The sequence below is a fragment of the Apium graveolens genome, chromosome 2, assembly GCF_009905375.1.
Source record: "Apium graveolens cultivar Ventura chromosome 2, ASM990537v1, whole genome shotgun sequence".
Taxonomy (NCBI): domain Eukaryota; kingdom Viridiplantae; phylum Streptophyta; class Magnoliopsida; order Apiales; family Apiaceae; genus Apium; species Apium graveolens.
This window is the reverse complement of record NC_133648.1, coordinates 115,372,502-115,393,766: the sequence shown is the minus strand read 5'-3', so window position 1 is coordinate 115,393,766 and position 21,265 is coordinate 115,372,502.

Sequence of the window (21,265 nt, the reverse complement as noted above, 5' to 3'; positions counted from 1 at the left end):
AACTCCTGACTTAGGAGGTAAAGAGTTTATATTCTTATTCTTCCTGCAAAAAGAAGCAAGATGGTTAGAGTTTCCACAGTTATAACATTTCTTTCTAGGAGCATTAGGAACAGGCATATAATTATTGCTTTTATTCACACCTTTCTTTCCATTCCTATTTTTCCTAGCTGCCTTAACCTTGTTGACATTCCTTATTTCTTTCAGCTTATGCTTAAGCTGCTTCTTTGTCATTAAGCCTATGTTGACTTCAGCTGGTTTATCTTCTTCAAATTTGTCAGAAGTTGACTTCTCCTTAACTTCTGTCACAGACTCTTTCATCTTTTCAGAATCAGACTTTACAATTTTAGCTACAAACTTGACAGGAGTTACCTTTGTCTTAACAGTTTGTTTAACAACAATTGGCTCAATTTGTTCAGTTCCTTTTTCACTTTTATCATCTCCATAACATAAGCCCTCTTTCCAGTTTCTACTACTTAATAAATTCTGAGTTGTTCTGCCAGAGTTAGTCCAAGTCCTAATAATCTCTTTTTCCTTTTCTAACTCAGTTTTTAGAGATTTATTCAATTTTAGCAATTCATCTCTAACATAAAAAGCATCATCTCTCTCTTTCTGAGTTTGATGGAACATAAATAACTCCTTTTCTAAATAATCATTCCTTTTCTTAAAAGCAAGATTTTCATAAGTTAATCTTTCACATGTTAAAGTTTGATCTCTGTAGCTAATAAACATGGTTTTAAGATATAATCTCAAGTCAGTAATATCATCAGTATGAAAGGCATAAGTTGTTTGAGGTACCTTTAATTCAGCAGTTTCAGGGTTGCCATCAGCATTTTCCATCAAGGCATAGTTCACCTCATCTTCAAAATCTGAAGAGTCTTTCCAGCTTTTCTTCTTTATGATATGTGCCTTGCCTTTGTCACTTTTTTCTTTCTTGCAGTCAGGAGATATGTGGCCTTTCTCACCACAATTATAGCATTTGACATTTGAGTAATCTCCTATGTCAGACTTTCCTCCTATGCCTCCAGATTTTCTGAAACCCTTCTTATCAGTACTTCCACCTTTCTTGAAAAACTTCTTTCCCCTTCTGAATTTCCTGTAGGCTATCTTTGTGATACCCTTCACCATAAGAGCACATAATTTCATCATCTCTTCATCAGCATCTACTTCAGGTAAACTTTCAGTTTCTGAATCATCATCATCAGAACTTGATGATTCTGAATCAGACTTTGTGATGAGAGCTTTTCCTTTGCCTTTCTTTGAGACAACCACTTTGGGGAATTCCTCCTCAGCCTTAAGAGCAACTTTCCTTGACTTTCTCCCTTGTCTATTGCTTTTTTGATCCATCTCAAGTTCATAAGTATTGAGCATACCATAAATTTCATCAAGAGTAGTTTCATATTGTCTCTTATAATAGTAGCCTTCAAATCCCAACTTTCAGGAAGAGCTAAAACAAATTTTAGATTTGAATCTTCAAGATCATATTCCTTGTCCACCAGTGACAGATCATTCAAGAGTTTGACAAACCTATGATATAAGTCAGTTAATGACTCGTCACTTTTTGAGTCAAAGTGCTCATACTCTTGAGTGAGTATAGTCCTCCTGTTCTTCTTGAGTGCATCAGTTCCCTGGCATCTTGTCTCCAAAGCATCCCATATCTCCTTTGCAGTCTTGCAGTGAATTACCCTGTTTGACATGAAATTATCAATGGCACTATACAGCAAATGTCTTACCTTTGCATCCTTGGCAATGGATGAGATATCTTCAGCTGTGTACTCACTTTTCTCCTTTGGTATGGTCTTTGTTGGCTGTTCTGCAACTACAACAGAGAGCTTGGTTGGCTTATGCGGTCCTTCATTAATTCTGTCAAGGTATTCTGGATCTATAGCTTCCAGAAACATAGCCATCTTCACTTTCCATATGGGGTACTCAGAATTCTTAGTATGGGAACCCTTATAGTCTCATATTGACTGTGGATTTGAGTCTGTTGAGTTTCTTCAGTTTTGGCGGTCTTTGTTGGATTTTCTACTTCTTCAGACATGATTGTTTTGGATCTTTACTGTATGTGTGTTAACAGATAAGCTCTGATACCACTTATTAGGTCACACAACACTGTAGAAGAGGGTTGAATACAGTGTAGAAAACAATCAAATCGATTTCGAACACAAGTAACAGTAAACAGATATATTCGATATAATAAACTCTGTTACAATAGAACTGTTCTCTCTCAGTGATGAACAAATATCACGAGAGCTTCTAGGTTACAATGTATGATCTTCTCGATAATGATAACACATATAGTGTAAACCTATGTCTGTGTTTATATAGTACACAGTTACAAGATAACTTCTAATTGATATGGAATATAATTCTGTCTCCTAAAATATATCAATCAAATATCTTATACAATTCTTTCAGTCCTCTAACTCTTTTCATGCATATCTTCTTTTTGTGTTAGTCTCGATCTTCTTTCCTGTAAATCAGCTTCCTTCCTTAACTGTTAGTCCTCTAGTACTTAAGTTTTGATAATCTAAGTCCTGATATCCTTAAGTTCTGACTTCCAGTAAGTACTGATTCCGGTAAGTACTGATATTTCCTGTTTGTTAAGATCTGAAAACTAAACTTGAAACATATTAGACATGACATCTCAAATATATCTAACAGGGATTTTGCTAGCAATAGATGCTTACTACGACTATGAGATTTGGCAAATGGATGTCAAAACCGCTTTCTTAAATGGGAACCTTGAAGAGGATGTATACATGATACAAACTGAGGGTTTTGTCGATCCCAAGTTTGCTAAGATGGTCTTTAAGTTGCTTTGATCTATTTATGGATTGAGGCAAAAAGAGGATATGTCCCAATATCTCATGGGATATTGATCTCAAAAGATAACTGCCCTAAATCATTAGATGATAAGGGACGTATGAGCAAAGTTCCATATGCTTCGGCAATTGGATCTATAATGTATACGATGATATGTACTCGTCCTGATATTTCATATGCCTTGAGTATGACGAGCAGATACCAGTCTAATCCTGGTGAGGGTCACTGGACAGCTGTCAAGAATATTCTTAAGTACTTGAAAAGGACTAAAGATTCATTCTTGGTGTATGGAGGAGATGAGAAGCTGGTTGTAAAGGGTTACACTGACACCAGCTTTCAGAAAGACAGAGATGATTCATTATCTCAGTCAGGTTTTGTGTTTTGCCTTAATGGAGGTGCTGTAAGCTGGAAGAGTTCAAAGCAAGAGACACTAGCTGATTCTACAATGGAAGCTGAGTATATTGCTGCCAGTGAAGCAGCCAAGGAGGCTGTTTGGATACAGAAATTCATAACGGAACTTGGTGTGGTTCCATCGATCACAGATCCAGTTAATCTTTACTATGATAATAATGGAGCCATCGCGCAGGCTAAAGAACCAAGGTCCCATTCCCGGGCAAAGCATATACTTAGGAGATATCACCTCCTTCGAAATATTAATGAAAGAGGAGATATACATATATGTAAAGTGCATACTGATGATAATGTTGCAGACCCACTGACTAAGGCTTTGTCACAGCAAAAGCACGAAGGTCATACTAGTTCCATGGGTATTAGATACATGGGTGATTGGCTTTAGTGCAAGTGGGAGATTGTTAGTGTTTGTGCCCTAGAGACAACACTATTATGTTTATATTATGAAATATTTGGATTATTAATTATGATTATATGGATTATTCTTTAGTAATTTATTATATATTTATTTTTTGCGATAAGATGTTAGATTAATAAATATCTTTGGAATATGATATGTAAATCTATACCTCTAAGTACGTGACTTAGAAATGAGATTATAAGAATAGTATTGATATTCCTAAAGGTCCCTCCCTAGTCAAGTATTATTGTTAAGGGATGATAATAAATACATTGAGACTAGTGTGTTTGTTGGCTGATAATCACATCTCATTGATCATAGGTATGGTGATACTAAAGTCAAAACACAGGCCCATGTATTAAATACATGGTGCTGGATTGACCCGTTGTGAGATACTACATGTTTATAGTGTCATAAGTTAATCTCATAGTGATAATGATGTATTGGTTCTTTGACCTGAAATCATTATATTTCTTTACGAGAATTAATATACTTTGATACTATTGAAAGTTATCCTTGGTCGGGTAATAATAAAAGTAGATATTGGGTACATTATGAATCGTATGAGAAATATGAATGATCTAGATGGGATTTAGCCCTCCTTTATTAAAGGAGTGATATTATTGGCCTTTTGATTGAGTAAGACTATAAAATGCATGGATGTGCTCAAATACTGATTTGTTTAATAGTTTACTCATTGATCAAGGAAAGAAGGATTGAACATTAACAGAGGATGACACAATGCGTACCTCAAGTTTGATCTATAATATAAGGCTAAAGGGATTATATTACATTGTACATTATTCAGGAAAGGTTTAATTGATCACCGATTTAATTATTATTACTTGGGTAACAATGATGTATTACTATATGCCGCTCATTGCATATAATTTTAAATTAGATTTAAAATTGTTTCCAACGTAATAATAACCTAAAGGGTCGCACAAAGAATGGTAGGAGGATTATGTAATTTAAATTCGGATTTAAATTAAATGTAAGTAATTCGAATTATTTGTTATTAATTAAGTGTGACTTCATTAATTAAATAAATAGGAAATTCAAATTTAATATTAAATCCAAAATTAAGTTATTGGATGATTAAGTGAGACTTAATAATACAATAATTAGAATTTCGAATTTAATAATAATAATAACTCTAAAATTCAGTTTAGGATTAGAGGCCCATTAACTCTTGCCTATATAATATCTCTTTCTAATAGAATTAGGGTTACACATTTTATTTGATAAAACATAAACCCTAGAAGCTTGAAGAGAGATAGAGAGAGCAATAAGGCGTCCTCAAGAACGTGCTAGTACACACCCATCCTCTGGGCGATCATTCGTGTGGACACCTTCATGGCGTAGATCGTTCCAGCGACGGGCTACATGGTGATCATTCAAGACCTCCATCTTTTCATTAACGTAAAGCTTCTTAAGGTAAAACATCTATTCTCCGTAATTATCCGTTCATTATACATAGATCCTACGGTAGGGATTCAAAAATTTTATTTTTCCGTTGCTTTTTTATGCTCGAATCCCTAACACTTGTGACCATTGATCATAACCAGTTCTTTTTTAACAGTTTGTACATCAGCCATGGTAACACTATTGCCTTACCAACATATAAAATGATTTGTCATTAACACATGTAATACTATTCTATGAATCAAGTAGACAGACATGGATATGTAATAAAAGCTTGCAAACAAAGTTATTCATACATATATATGTGTGTGTGTGTGTACACAAAAAACATGCAAAAAGACATGATGCCATAAGTATGGTTTTACATACCTGAGAAGGTTGGGAAGGGAAGCATTAAAAAGAAAAGTTGGATACATGGTGTAACGCCCCCAAATCTGGGGTCAGGAATCTGGGTCGTCACGCCATCCTCAATCATGTGTAACCTGTACTAATTCAATAATCCAATAGACCCCAATCTCACGCGCACACACACAAGTTATAGCCTTAGAAATGATATACACAATGTAATCTTCTTTTATTACAACTCAAATGTACTTTACAGGATCTTAAACAATTATTCGTAACCTCTACATAAAGTTACAATAATTACTACTAACATCTTATACCTATCTAAATACTCTGGTCCACCTGAGACAAAGCTGTAAGGGATTCTCCCCACGATTTCAAGTGACTAAGCCCCACACCGGCATACTAGTAATCCGTTATGTTGTGACATTTAAAAGAAAGCAAGAGTGAGCAATAACCCTCAGCCATAATAATCAACAGTATGAAAAGACTATTAAAGAAATTATATTAATCCGTATAAGGATATGTATTTATTCAAGTAGTTTTCTTGGTGACACACACCTCTTTTCAAAATAATGATGTTGATTGACTTATTAGTCTGCCAATACCTTAATGGTAAACCCAACACCTAGGCTTGGGTTACGGAATTGCATCTCAATTCTAATTGGAAGAATAGGACATTCACCGGAGCCACCGAATACGATGATCGGTCATAATATGGAAATCTGTAACCTTTTCTACTAGTAGAAGGATGACACTTTCGTATCCCGGTTATCACCCTTGCCGCATTCGGAACATGTGTCCCATTTCGGGTATGCACACACTTTACAGGTTCCTGAGTACACACAGTACCTTCGCCTGCGGTACCTTTGGTAGTCTCCCTAGTACTCATCGTACTAGAGTCTACCCCTCCTAGTCCTTTGAAGAATCCTATCATATCTCAAAAACTCGAACCACATCGAAGTTCCCAAGCGTTTTGTTTGTTGATAAAAATAACTCATCTCATATGTATATATATATGTACTTCCGAGAATTTTTGGAGGAAGTACTAAGATATTGTGAGTTGACCGTTGTCAACAGATAAATAAATAATGGGGAGTTTATTTTGAAACTATATTCAAAATATTTAAAATACGACGAGATAATATTTTCGACGATCCGAAATAATTAGAATGATTTTCTGAAACTAAGAAAATATTTAAAATCAAGTCTTACTATTTTTAAATCATATTACATCCACTACAAGAAAAATGTCCATAAACATCGGGTTTTGGCCGATGTCTATGTTGTTTACCAACCGATGTTGATGTCGGTGATGTCTATTCTAGACATCGGCCAAAATACGATGTCTTTTACCTGCTTAGACATCACTTCTGGAAAAACGACTAATGTCCATGTATTGTTTTTTTTACAAAAACTGTTAGAAATAATTTATTTAATAAATAAATTACACCTATTAAAACATATTAAACATATATTGAGCTATGTTTGTTGCAACATAGACATCAAATATTTTGATTTAGGTGATGTAAAATTAGATATTAAACATCAATTTTGTTAATAAAAGGTGATGTCTATGTTGGCACATTGAAATCAGTTTTTTCCAAAACAAGTTGATGTCTATGTTCAATTTATACTTGAACATGTCGGTCTTTGACATCGGTTTTGTATCTGAAAGCGATGTACATTATATCTTTTGATATTAGTTTTTCTTATTTAAAATCGATGTCTATATTGTCACATAGACATCAGTTTTTTCCGAAAGAAAGTGATGTCTATATTGTCACATAGACATCAGTTTTTTTCCCAAAGAAAGTGATGTCTATGTTCAATTTAGACTTGAACATATCAGTCTTTAACATCAGTTTTTATCAAAAAGTGATGTACATTCACTTTTTTAACATCAGTTTTCTTCCTTAAATGTCATATGCAATTGCTTTTGAGATATCAGTATTTATCATTAAAAATGATGTCCAATTGTTTTATTGACATCAGTATTAATTTATTAAATGTGATATATTAGAAGTTTGTTGACATCACTATTTTTCTAAAAAAATAATGTATTCGTTATTAATATACATTTGTTATAAATAAAACCGATGTCATGTACTACATAACCAAAACTAAAAACTGGGAATAACAAGCATCCACACAAATCCAATCATTCGACCATTCATTCAAGTAACCATTCGACCATTCAATCATTCAAAAATCTACATCAACCAATACCAACCCCTGCATTTGCAAACTAACTAACTACACTTTACCACCTATTCATGAGACACTTAAAATCTTACTACAAACCAAAATGAAAGACTGTCCACACCGAACTGCAGTTTAAATTACCAAATGTACGTTCACTACACAAAATAAAGACCTTGAGTACTAGAATTTGTCAGATATGCTCTTGGATGAACTGGAGGGCCTCAATGCGAACTTCATCTAGCTGTTCAATGCTGTAAGACGATCGAGTCTTGGCCAACCACTACAAATTCCAAGTAAACACAATTCAGTACTAATGAAAAGTGACAATATCTCAATATATAGCAATCTTGAAGCGTCAAAGTATACCTTTTTAGCAAAACATAACTTGTCATCAACGATAATTTATTTCATGTATCGCATTATAACATAAGCGCATTCAATCCCACCAGGTTGTTTGGGAGGTCCCTATTTCATTAATTGAATGACAAATCAGGCATGTCAAATAAATCATATATATTAAGCACAAATAGGTACTCGATGTATTGTACTTACACCAAGAAACTTTGCCTTGGCCATCTTATTGCTCATACCGGTTTCAGAGTTGTAACTTTTCAAAGCCCTGCATAAAAAACATAAAATCTCATACAATGTACACAAATAATCATAAATTATACCAAAATGTTACGTTAATAAAAATTTAACTTTATAACACCTTTTCTAGTTCTGGAAATTGAGTCGGGTGAGGTAGTGGATTTAGAATATATATTTCACCTTCACAGATAATAACCAAAATCCAATGCATATTGTTTTCACAAAAAAAACACCAAAGGCTGATTGGACACGTCATATACAAGTTTGTACTATCCATGTTTTTAATTTTCAGTATTATAATAATTACTTACTTCTGATTATGCGGCAAAAAGAATAGCCGATCCGGGTTACCCTCTTTTAACCGGTTTAAAATGTAAGTTTCAAAATCAGCATTCACGTGATATGTGGATCCCAGATGAATAAAAGCAAATGTCTCCGCCAGTTCTGGTATTTCACTAATCTCAGAATATAAGTGCCTATTGAAAGAGTACTGATATTAGAATGCAAATTCTAGAAAATTACAAACATTAAAACGAACTGATCATGTCCTATCGGGAAAAGAAAAAAGGTAACTTACGCCATGTAAGATGCAACTACAGCTTGGTCCAACATTTCAAACTCCAATAAAGAGACAACATTCTCATGCAACAAATAAATCGTTTTTTCATGTCCAAACACATCTGGCTCACATCGAACCTGGATACTAACCTCGGTAGTTTTCATCCAAGTTGTTGCACGTTTATACAATAGGTTAAAGCCCTTTGGCACTTTCGCACCTGGATTTGCTTGAATGAATTGTTCCTTCAAATCATGCAACCCGTCATTCTTTTTTATTTTTTAAGCACTTGTTCGGGGCCTTTCTTTTTTCTGCACCTGATGATAATATATAAACTAAAATAAAATGTACCTACCATTTAATTTTTAATATCTTGAAATGAATAATTTAATTTCAAAATTCAGACAATATTATACATATAAATTATTCATCATACCGCAACATTTGTGTAGCTAATTAATTCCTCAGGCCATGCTAAAAAAGAACCTAAAGCATCGCTGACAGTCATCATATCACCACGCGTCTCAGCGGGAAGCAAGGCATCTGGTTTAATGAGGCCATAAATGGAGACACGTTGATGTCCAATTGGTATATCAAGTCCATGTACTGGATTAGTTAAATTATCCTCGCGAGGATATACCATACCAAATGCAACCTTATTCTCTATTCTCTCCACAGATAGCTCACAAGATCGTTGGGCCTATAATATTTAAATAAAAAATTAAAAATTAAGGTAAAAATGATTTACCTTAGTAAGATAAATCACAAGGTTGCTCACGAAATTAAAATAACTTACCAAACTTCCAGGAGGTGAAGGCCTAGTTGGGGCATTTGTAAGAACACATTCATCATCTTCAGGTATCAACACAACTCCTCTTGCAGATGGTGGCTTTGACTTCATTTCTTTATCCTTTTCCGGATTGTAACTGCCTTTTCAGACCGCATCGGAGAGTGAAAAGTACCTCCATTTTCTATCAATGACTTCAAGTGAGCAATCTCTGCCTCGAGAGCTTGCGTCTTTTATCAACCAGTTCTTCCATTTATCGATCACTGGCCATCAACTCTGCCTTTGTGATTCGAAGCTTTTGATCTTTCGGCAATTTAAAGTATTGTTTTGGAGTGATGTACCCTCCAACAGCCCGAACCCTTCCAGAATGCTCACGACTCTCCAAAGCCGTAGTCAGAACATCTTCACCACCAGAAAATTGTATCTCACCCTTCTCTTTTTTTTCCAACAATACGTTCTGTTAACAAGAAAATAATTTAACCAAAATGGAGTTAACTAATTTTCATAATTTTTCATTGGAGTAGAAACTTACAATTTTATCGCATACAACAGACAATTCTTCATCGACCTCTTCGACCTCTTGACCATTTTTCTGCTTACGAGGCTTTTGCCAAAAAATCGTTCTATCTGGTTCTTCTCCCGAATTCAACCTTCCTTTTTTATCTGTTAAAAATAAAGCAATAAATAATAAAAATAAATAAATAAATAAAAAATAAAGAACTGGGATTATCTATGATTGTGTAATGGCCTGATCATGGTCATAAAGGTTCAGAGAAGTAGGGGAACATAAGTTTTCGAAGATTAAAATTATTCAGGTAGTTAGTTAATCCAAATTCATACGGAAACTTGCCAGCAAGTTAATAAATAACTTAAATCACATAAAAGATGGTTAGATGGGCCTTAAATCATATAACAACAATCTTATACATATTTTATATTATTAAAATATTTAACAAATCACGCATAATTTTAAAATCAATGAAAAACATTATTATGTTTTTAAAGAATAAGTGTAATAACCCCAATTTTTGGAAATTTTTGAAACCCTTATGAATAGTGTTTTTGCTGAATGAGAAAACTTTTCATGCCACACTATGTAGGGGTTCTGTTATGGATATTCTGAGATTTTATTAGTACTCTATATGGTATATAAGTGTATGTAAAGATCGTCAGAATCCAATTCCGAACACTTTGATTTTTCCCGGAAGTCCACTAGATACGGAAAGAATTGAGCATAAGGTAACATGATTAAAAGGATTTAAATTCAAGGATTATAAGAGAGGATCATAAAAGGAATATAATATATGGAGAAAGGTTAAGGGAACCCAAGTAATAAGATCCCGGGTATGATCCCTCAAACGATAAACGAGAACGAAAGTTAAGCGAACCGTATAACAGATCAGCGGTCATTAGGCAAATAATTAGGAAGTTAATCAAAGAGATTAGAGGGGATGATGTCATCCAACCAATAGAAAGAGGACAAAGGAGGGGTGATGACATCACAAAGTGATGCAAGCATGACATAAGAGGGAAGGAAATGTGGTGGAATATTAACCACACAAAATCAAGGGTAAATGGGTAATTGACCTAAAACAAAACAAAAACAACCAACCAAAAATCAAATCAAAGCAAAAACACAAAAATCTCTCTTTCTTCTTCTTCATGCTCTCGGCTTTTTGAAGAAAAACAAGGAGGAGTTTTTCAAAAACTCAAGCTACACACCTTCAAAAATTATAAGGTTTGTTTCTTTAGCTTCCATAATTCATAACTTAGTTATGCTATAAGTTTGGATCCAAGAATCCAAGATTTACCTAGTTAATCAATTCCTAAAAGTTTAGGGTGAATAGTAACTTTCAAGAACAAATTTTTGATTCTTGATTTTATTTGTAAGGACAAGGTAGCTTAAGCATAGATCAAGGCTTCCATGGGCATTCCAAGGATCTTTCATTGATTAAAAGCTTCAAGAAGGTATAAAACTTCAAACCCTAGCTTTACTTTTGAGTATTAGGAATGGTTTTGATTGTTATAGTTCATGAGGGGCATGATCCTTGTATACTTAGAGTGTGGTTGGATTTGTAATGAGTTTGAAGTTGTAAATCTTGATTATTGGTTAATGAACTTAAGTATAGCTTTTAGTTCATGTTTGAGGGTAGTATAAAGTTGATAATATTGGGTTTTGGGGCTGTTAGGATGTGATATGGATGGACTTTGATGGTATGAATGGATTGGGGTTGTTTGGTGATGGAATTGAATGGTATAAAATTTGAGAAATCGCGTAAACATAGCCGTCGTAATGTCCGATTTACTTTAGACTGCTTTTGTTCATAACATTATGACCCTAGAACTCCCTGCTAGGTTTTGACCATTGCCATGATTAGATAGTTCATGTTACGAGCTTCGTTTTGATATGTAGTTCGTTTGATTCCGATGTACGGTTTAGGAGAAACGGCTGTTTTAAGTAACGGCGTTTCGCGAACAAAACATTATCCCTCGCCTTACTTTGAAACATTGGTTAAGGACCCTAAAGGACTAATTGGAGTATGAATCATTTATGTAAAGTGTATTAGGCAAATGGTAAGGCACTCGCGAAAGAATCGCTTTAAAACTCGTAATGGGTAATTTATTAAAAATGGTGGAGCCGAGGGTACTCGAGCGACTTAAGTAAATCGTTAAGCGCAAAACGAGCGTTAGAGTCTGAGTTGGTTAGAGTATAGATTTACAAGTGACTTTGGTTTAATTCCAACTTACTTGTTGCTTATAGGTTACCAGACTCGTCCCGAGCCATTCGTAACCCCCAGTCGCTCATGCAAGTTTTCTATCCGTTATACTGTTGTTGTGATGTATATATGTATATGCATTATCTTGCGATATATTGAAGCATGTTGTTATGGTATATATATGCATGCCTGTTTCGTATTCTTGCCATATATATCTGTTGGTTCAGTTGATAATACCTATGCTAGAGAATAGCAGTAATTTGCATATACCCTTAGTATAGGGACCCAAAGGTGAAAACATTTTCTAAAACCGGGAGTCGAGGATCCCGAGTAAATTTTTATATATATATATTTATATATATATATGGTTATAGTTTTCAAAACTATTAATCGAATAAGGTTTATTCGATAACTTTATTTTATTATTGAATATTATTTCGAATATTCATCCGACGACTTATGACTCCTTTATTTTATTATTGAATATTATTTCGAATATTCATTCGAGGGCTTATGACTCAGCTTATTTTATTTATTGAATATTATTTGAATATTCATTTGAGGATCTATGACTCCGATTATTTGCTGAGATATATTCTTTATTTTATTAAAGAATAAGGTGTCGATAATCAAACTTATTTTTGATTATTCAAATAAAGATAGTACTTTCATATAAGTATATCTTTGGTTATTTAATATCCATTTCAAGTATAAGTTTTAAAACTTCTACTTCAATTACTTTTATAAAGATGATTCTTTATGGGAATATTATTTAAATAATAATATTCAGATATTTCTTTTTATTGAGACTGATTTACTTTATTAAATCAGCATTATTCCAAACACTCTTTAAAGTGTTTTCAAGTCTTTAAAATGATTTTCAAAGGTTAGAGCGGATCCCAAAACTCGTTTTTTAATTAAGATCTTCCTTTTTGAAGGGGACTTGAATACTCGCTCAAAAATCTATGGGATCCGGCTCTGTGGTGTATTTTATATTCGCAATAAGGTTGCTGTTTTGATAAATGAATTGATTACTTACCCAACGTTCGGGAAGTAAGTCCATCTAATTGAGTCGGCATAAGCGACAGGCCGGGGTACGGTCTATCAAAGTGTAAGTGGCTGGGTGGCAGTCCATCAACGCGTAAGAGGCCGGGTGGCGGTCCAGCACAAGGTCCTTATGTGGCCAGGGTGATGACCGGTGGGGGATTCATCCATCTACTAGTAGAAAAGGTTACTTATTGGTATCTTTGCCTGATCAGCAAGATATCGGGTTTATACCAAAATTCTTTTCCTTTCCAAAATTCATTGGATGTTTCAAACTCTGTTCATACTTTACATGACAGAGGTTTTCAGGAAATGTATGGGAGATATATATGAATATATATATATATATATATATCGGGACTTAATGAAGTATCTCGTAACTTCATTATTTATAAAGATATTCAAAGATTGAATCTATTCAAATCTTGTCTCGTAGTCTCATCTATGGGATGACCCTTTTGAAACTAATTATAACTTGAACGGTGGTAGTTCAAGTAGTATTTGGAAAAGATATAAGTATATTGGAGTATCTTGTAACTTCATCTTTTAAACTTATATCTAGTAAATGATTATCTTATGCATGACAAAGATTTTCATAAAAACGTTGAGACAAGGTTAGATATATGAGATCACCTTGCAACGATATTTTTATACAGTTATACACTGGAACTCTGTGTGTATTATGCATGAAAGAGGACTTCCAATATTTTGAAAAGTATATATGTATATATATATACTGAATATTTTGCGACTTCATCGCATTAAGATATCAAACTTGGTTCATTTCTTTTGACCAAGATTTCCATGAGTACTATGAGAAGGCTCATATATTGTTAATCATTATACATATTATTTTGGTGGGCTTGCTGCTCACCCTTGCTTTCTTCTTTCATCACACAACATCAGATAGACAAGATGAACAGGACCAAGCTCCCAATTTGCAAGCGGATAGGAAACGTTCCGCAGCTTTCGGGAAGCGTTGAGGCCGCTGTAGCTGAGGTAGAAATTACCAATAGGCTAGGCTTTCAACTTTTGACGTACCAGATTATGTATATTTATGAATTGTAATAATGGCAAAAAAATGTAAATTTATTCAGAAACCTTTTTAAGGTGTATTGACATATAATTGTGGAATAAAACGACTTGTGATTATTTTTGGATATTCATCTCAGAGACTATAACTTGTGGTGTGTGTGTTTATTGTGGGGTCACAGTTCAGAGTAGTTGATTGTGTATTAAGATTGGGTGTTATTAAGGGAAATGGAACTCGTGACAACCCGGATCCCCGACCCCGGATTTGGGGGTGTTACAGAAATGGTATCAGAGCTAAGCGTTATAAACCTCAGAGATGATGTGACGTTAAGATAATAAGTTCACTAAGATAATAAGAACTCTTGCCAAGTTCATAGTCGGGCTACCTAACGTAGTACCGACAATTAAAACCCTTATGAGAACCCTTATAAATATCGTGATAGAAGCGTAGTTCGTTATCGTAGATGGTAGCGGGACTCCGAACCCTGAGGTTGAGGAGCAACAGCGCGATGATGTTTTATTACTAATTGGAGATCAGATTGTGGATCTGATAGAGTGTCCTAATGCAGGACCGGATGATGTTGATATTGAGGATGTAGCAGTTGAGGATGTTGTCCTAGAAGGGATAGTTGCTGAGGAGGATCCCATGGAGGATCCTGACAAGAATGAATAAAAGACCACTAATGAAATTAATGACCATGGTTAGGTCGCCTACCAGAAGTAGGATTGGTCGATCACTACCGGAGGTTCGTTCAAGTTTGTAAAGATGGTAGCCCCTTTAACGCGGCTTACTCGTAAGACTGAGAAGTTTGAATGGATAGAGAAATGCGAGAACAGCTTTTAAGAACTGAAGCAAAGATTGGTGACGGCCCCTATGATGGCGTTGCCGGATGGAAAAGGAGATTTTGTGATGTGTAGTGACGCTTCGCATAAAGAATTAGGGTGCTTCTTATACAGCACAACAAGGTAATCGCGTACGCGTCAAGACCATTAAGGGAATATAAAATTCGATATCCCCACCCAAGAGCTTGGACTCATGGCAATAGTTTTGCCCTAAAGATTGGAGGCACTACCTGTATGGATAGAAGTGTGAGATTTACACAAACCATAGGAGCTCTAGTACATTTTTACGTGGAAAGAGCTCAACATACGCCAGAGGAGGCAGTTAGAGCTAATCAAGAATTATGATTGGGAGATTCTTTATCATTCAGGGAAAGCCAATGTGGTGGCTGATGCCCTTAGTAAAAAGGAGAGACTCAAGATGAAAATGTCTTTGGGAGAGTTTATAAGAGATTTTGGAGATAGAAGTGAAGGTAACCGGAGCCGGTACCGAAAAGCTGTTTGAGATTGCAATACAGCCCGAATTATTGAAAAAGAACATAGTGTGCCAGAAAAAGTGATGAATGAAGGCAGAAGGCCAACAAATAGATAAGAGATTAATACCGAGAAAGATGATAAGGGAATAATGAGGCATTCCTACAGAATTTGGGTTCCAAATGTTCAAGAACTTAAAGATGAAATCTTAGATGAAAGCTAGTTGAGGAATAAGATTTAGATCAAACCCTGAACGTGATAGTCAGGGAGGTCGCCATCAAGATAGAAGGAGCCCATAACATAATGAAGTGGAAAATGAGGATTTTAACGTATAAGATAACCCCAAGTATGGGAGAAGGATGAAACATTTCATACTAAGGAAACAGAAAGTCGAGTAAGGAAAGGAGACCCGAGACGGTACTCTTATACGGCAATTCATGGACCTGTCTAAAAAGGACTTAGACTATTATCCCCAACCACCACCTTGAGGAAACAATGCGGTAGGAAATTCTTTCGTGACCTTTAAATCGCTAAGCTCACAGAGTTCCAAGGAACAGGTTGACCCAGTCGAGGCAAGAGTCTGGCTAAAGGAAATATATGAATCATTTGAAATTCTAAATGATTGACGAATCATAAAAGACTGTTTTGTCACTTACCCTCCTAAAAGAAGGGCCACCACTGGTGAAAGACCAAGAAAGGCATGGAGCCAGAGGTTAGAATAAACTGATTAAAGTTCAGTCAATTGTTTCGGGAAAGTAATTCCTGAGGTTATGGAGATAGTGTAAAAGCTTTAGAGTCAGAACAAAGGCGGACGAGTATGATGAAATATGAAGCTAAGTTGTAAAAGTTGTCAAGATTCGTTCTGATGACAAGAATCCCAGAACGATGTGATGTTTGAAGTCAATGATTAGTGGGTTCATGAAATAATGATTGTAAGAGAAAGGAAAATAAAGGGAGACTGAAGTGGAAAGAAATAAAAAGGCAATAGAGTTTGAGGTATGATAAGGGAGTTAGGTATGAGGAAGTCTTAAAGACTTGTAGCAATAGAAATAGAAAGTATGCATTCGTCAGGATGAGGATGATTCACCATGAGTTAAAATTGACGGTTGAGGGCATAAGAGATACATATATTTTATCCCCTGTAAGTTGGGAGGATTCGAGGAAACCTTGAGATAGTTCGAAGGATAAATAATGAGACCTGGATAGACTAAGGAGACAAGAAAGTAAGAAAGTAGGAAAATTGGATGAAGGAAGCGACCTTCAAGAATGTGAAATGTAAGACCGGTGGCTCGATACCCAGAAAGGGAGACGCCAGGTATGAGAGATATTCCAACATTGAGATGACTGTTGAGATAAACAACAAAAGTAAATGAGGAATTATTAAGAAAAAGTTCATGTTGAACACGACCGATATCTTCCAGAACATCCCTGTTGTCAATACCAAATTAGGAAAGAAAAGCGGGTAAACATTGTTATCTTTTGGAGGCCATATTGATTGACCCCATTTTGAATACAGATGTTATTGTGAAATTAGGCATATACTATCGAGGTGGGAATGATTGAATAAGACACCCTTTTCAGGGATATATGACTTGATTTATCCATGGAAGGATGCAGGTACCTTTTAAAGGTGGAATTAAGGATAGAACATCGATAACTTACAATGAATCCTAGGGGAATGCATAAAGGTTGGCATTTCACCCTTAATAGGGACATCATGAGTTTTGACAGTATGATTTGGAAAAGGGTTAAGGTAACAACAACCTTTAAGAATCAGTGGAGAAATTTTTCAGAAGTATATAGACAATGGTTCTAGTAATAGTAAATGGTATTTTGATATGCCCTGTATCTAGGGAATACAGGAGGAACGATTGAAGGATAACCTTAGAGGTTTTATAAGGAGAAAGTTAATATTCAAAATTCTCAAGAATAGAAATGTTGATTGTTATGAATAAAAAACTAAGGTTATTATTTGCTGTATTTATTACTAAGATTCGGGAGCTCAAGGCCTTTAATGGCTGCTCTCGTGTTTCGTGGCTCGATCTGCCTTTACGAGATGCCTACGTATCTCTGTGAATTAGAGAATCAAGCCAAAAAACGTAGTTCTGATTTGTGGGGTGAGGCCCCTTATATAGATGTTGGGAGTCCTTGAATTGGACTTGGTATAGGAGACTTGGTGGGCAAGTCTCATAATTAGAATGGACTTTGGAGTCCTAGATAGTAGGAAACTGATTCCTTATCCTTTTAGGTCCCCTTGAGGCTAATCTCTAAGGATTTATATCCTTATCGGGACTCTTCTCAACATCTAATTTTTCCCTTATTAATTAATTACGAAATTAATTAATAATCAGGGCTTTTGGGCCTTTTTTATTCCATCAGGCCTGATCTGGTCCATCAGGCTTAACCTTTCTGGTCTAAGTATCATATATCTTTTTATTGGGCCTAGCAGTCCACAGCTTGTACAATTAATGCAGTATTTAATTATACAATCATAATTTATTTATCCCTATCATTTGCCCCCCAACTTTTGGGAAACATTGATTAGGTTTCGCAGAAGTTAAGTCTATTCGTTCCCTTACAGGGTTTCGTTTTTCCATAAAGTGTGGAGCGACCTACACATTTACAATGAATTTTCCTTTTATTCAGGAATTATCTTAATTTCCAGGAATTTTTCCCTTATTTCCGGGATTTTTCCATAATTTTCTGGATTTTTCCCTAATTTTCTGGGATTTTCCCTAATTTTCTGGGATTTTTCCCTAATTTTCTGGGATTTTCCCTAATTTTCTGGGATTTTCCCTAATTTTCTGGGATTTTCCCTAATTTTCTGAGATTTTCCCTAATTTTCTGGGATTTTTCCTAATTTTCTGGGATTTTCCCTAATTTTCTGGGATTTTCCCTAATTTTTCGGGATTTTCCCTAATTTTCTGGATTTTTCAGATTTCCAACCCTTTTTCGACCAGGATCCTAGTCGAAATTTTGACCTGGATCCTAGTCGAAAATAGGGGTCAGCCTTGTCATCCTGGTCGAAGGATTTCGACTAGGATTCACGACCTGGATTTTGACCAGGATCCTAGTCGAAATTTCGACCTGGATCTAGGTCGTCAATTCCCCACTTTTAGCTTCTGATCTTGAGCCCATCGACTAGAATTTCGACCAGGATCCTAGTCGAAATTTCGACCTGAATCCTGGTCGAAAATTCTTTGGTTTTCTTGATTCCTGGTCGAAGGATTTCGACTAGGATCCACGACCTGGATTTCGACCAGGATCCTAGTCGAAATTCGACCTGGGTTTTTAATCTTTATTCCTGAAAGATGCTTGGCTAATTCGACCTCATTCCTGGTCGAAATTTCGACTTCAATTTAATCCTATTTTTTCCGTTATTTTCGTGAGCCTAGTCGAAAAATTTCGGGCAGGGATCACGACCTGGATTTCGACCTGAATCCTGGTCTTTTTTGCCCGTTATTTTCGGGTGCCTGCTCGAAAGTTTTCGAGTAGGATTCACGACCTGGATTTCGACCTGAATTCTGGTCTTTATTACCCGTTATTTTCGGGTGTCTGCTCGAAAGATTTCGGGCAGGATTCACGACCTGGATCTCGACCTGGATTCTGGTCTCTTTCTAGCCTTCTCCATTGGTCCTTACATTTTTTAGGGCTAAAATTGAATTTTCCAAATCCTAATTGGATTTGGGCCTGGCTTTTTCTATTGGGCTTTTCAAATATTACTGGGCCTCTTTATTGGGCTTTTCAAATATTACTGGGCCTCTTTATTGGGCTTTACCAAATATTACTGGGCTTAATACACCCTGTTTAGAATGCTCTAGAATTCCTAGGAATATTCTGGAATATTCCTTTTTCTGGGCCTTTTCTTATGGGCCTTTGTTCTCAATGGGCTTTTCGTCCCTTCAACTTCCTTTTCCTCTTATATAAAGGAATGAGGAAAGGCTATTACTCCTCACTTTCTCATTTCTTAGTTTTCTTCTTTATCTTCCTGCTAAGATTCTCAGAGCAATAACAGCAAGTCGGAGCTCAAAGCCTTTTTTCAGGAGCGCTTCTTCAGGTAAGATTCCTCCCTTTGCTTTTCGTGTATATTTTTCCATTGTGTGCCATTTTAAGATAGCCTATTTACGTGCCCCTTACTTTTTTCAGATGGCTGACAAAAGAATGACTCGCTTGGCCAAGATGAACGTGGCTAGAAAGTCCAATGATTTTCCTATTCGATCGAGGTATACTTTCTTAATCGACATGATCAACACTCGAGGGGACGAGTACCCGTCTGATGCGCATCTGGACGCGCATGATCATATTAGTGCTTTACGGGATCCCAAGGAGCTGGAAAAGTTGAGCAGCTGCTTCAAAATCAAGGAGCCTTTTAAGCTGGTTCTTGCGGGTCCGGCCGACAGGGCCTGTCAGTGGAAGAAGGACGCGCTATGCATCTATAGGGATACTCTAAGGGCAGGTATTAGACTCCCTTTTCATCCATTCATTCCTTTGCTACTGGCTGATGTGGCCATCAGCCCTTGCCAACTTCCCCCTAATTCCTGGAGGTTGATTCTGTGCTATCTGTCGCAATGCGCCAAGCACAACGTCCCCACATCTGTTGCTGTCTTCAGGAAGATTTTTCAGTTCAAAAACAGCCCTGATAAAAGTCCGGGTTGGGTTTCTATCAACCAGCGCCCCACTATCCCCCATATCGTGAATGGGAAGTCCATCCCTGACAACAACTTGGGGCGGAAGAAAGATTTTTTGTTTGTTATTTGGGAAGGTGGAGATTGGGGCTCCCTGTTTCGATCATCTTTTGGGCTGGCCGTGGACGGGAGCCCAAATGACATAACTCTGTCTGAGGAGGAGGCTAGAGGTTTCAACCTCCTTACGCAAGACAACGGTACTTCCCATTCTTGGGACCTTATCCGGGAGACCGTCCTGGTAGAACGCGGCCTTTCGCCCGTTCATAAGAAAAGTAAGTTCCCTTTCTTACCTCCTTTATTTCCTGCACTTTTATTTCATTGGTTTTCAACTGACTTTGTTTGTTGCAGTGGCTGAGAAGATTGAGGAGGCTACCAAGCCGAAGGACCTGGAGACAACCAGGATGAAGAGGGCCGGGAAGATCTTTAAAGACCCTCGACTGGGTGACCGCTTCCCCGAGTTCCTTCTTCAGGAAACGGAGCCAGATGAGGAAGGCCCCAGCCAAGTTCTACGCACCAAGCAGAGGCCAAGGGCCTATTTTCAACCTGCTTGGGGGATCCGGGGCAAGGACTCAATTGTGGGCAGCACGGCGCTGTCCAAGGAATGGTCTAAGCATTCCATCTCCCCGGTGGATTATCAAGATTTTATCCTTCAACAGGACTTAGAGGGGAATGAGCTATTTGGAGCCCAGGCTCTGGCGACGGTACGTCCTTTACTTATGCCCTTCGTACTTATCTTTCCATGTTTCTTTTCCAAACTTTCGCTGTTTCTCTTGCAGGCTAACGCCCATTTCCAAGGGGAAATTCACCAAGCTAAGGCTTGGAAGGTTGGCCTGGGAGATGCCAACAAGAAGTTGGAGGAGGCCAACCAAAAAATAGAGGCCCTTGAAGCTCAACTGGCCTCTTCCACTTCTGACCTGGAGACGGACCGGG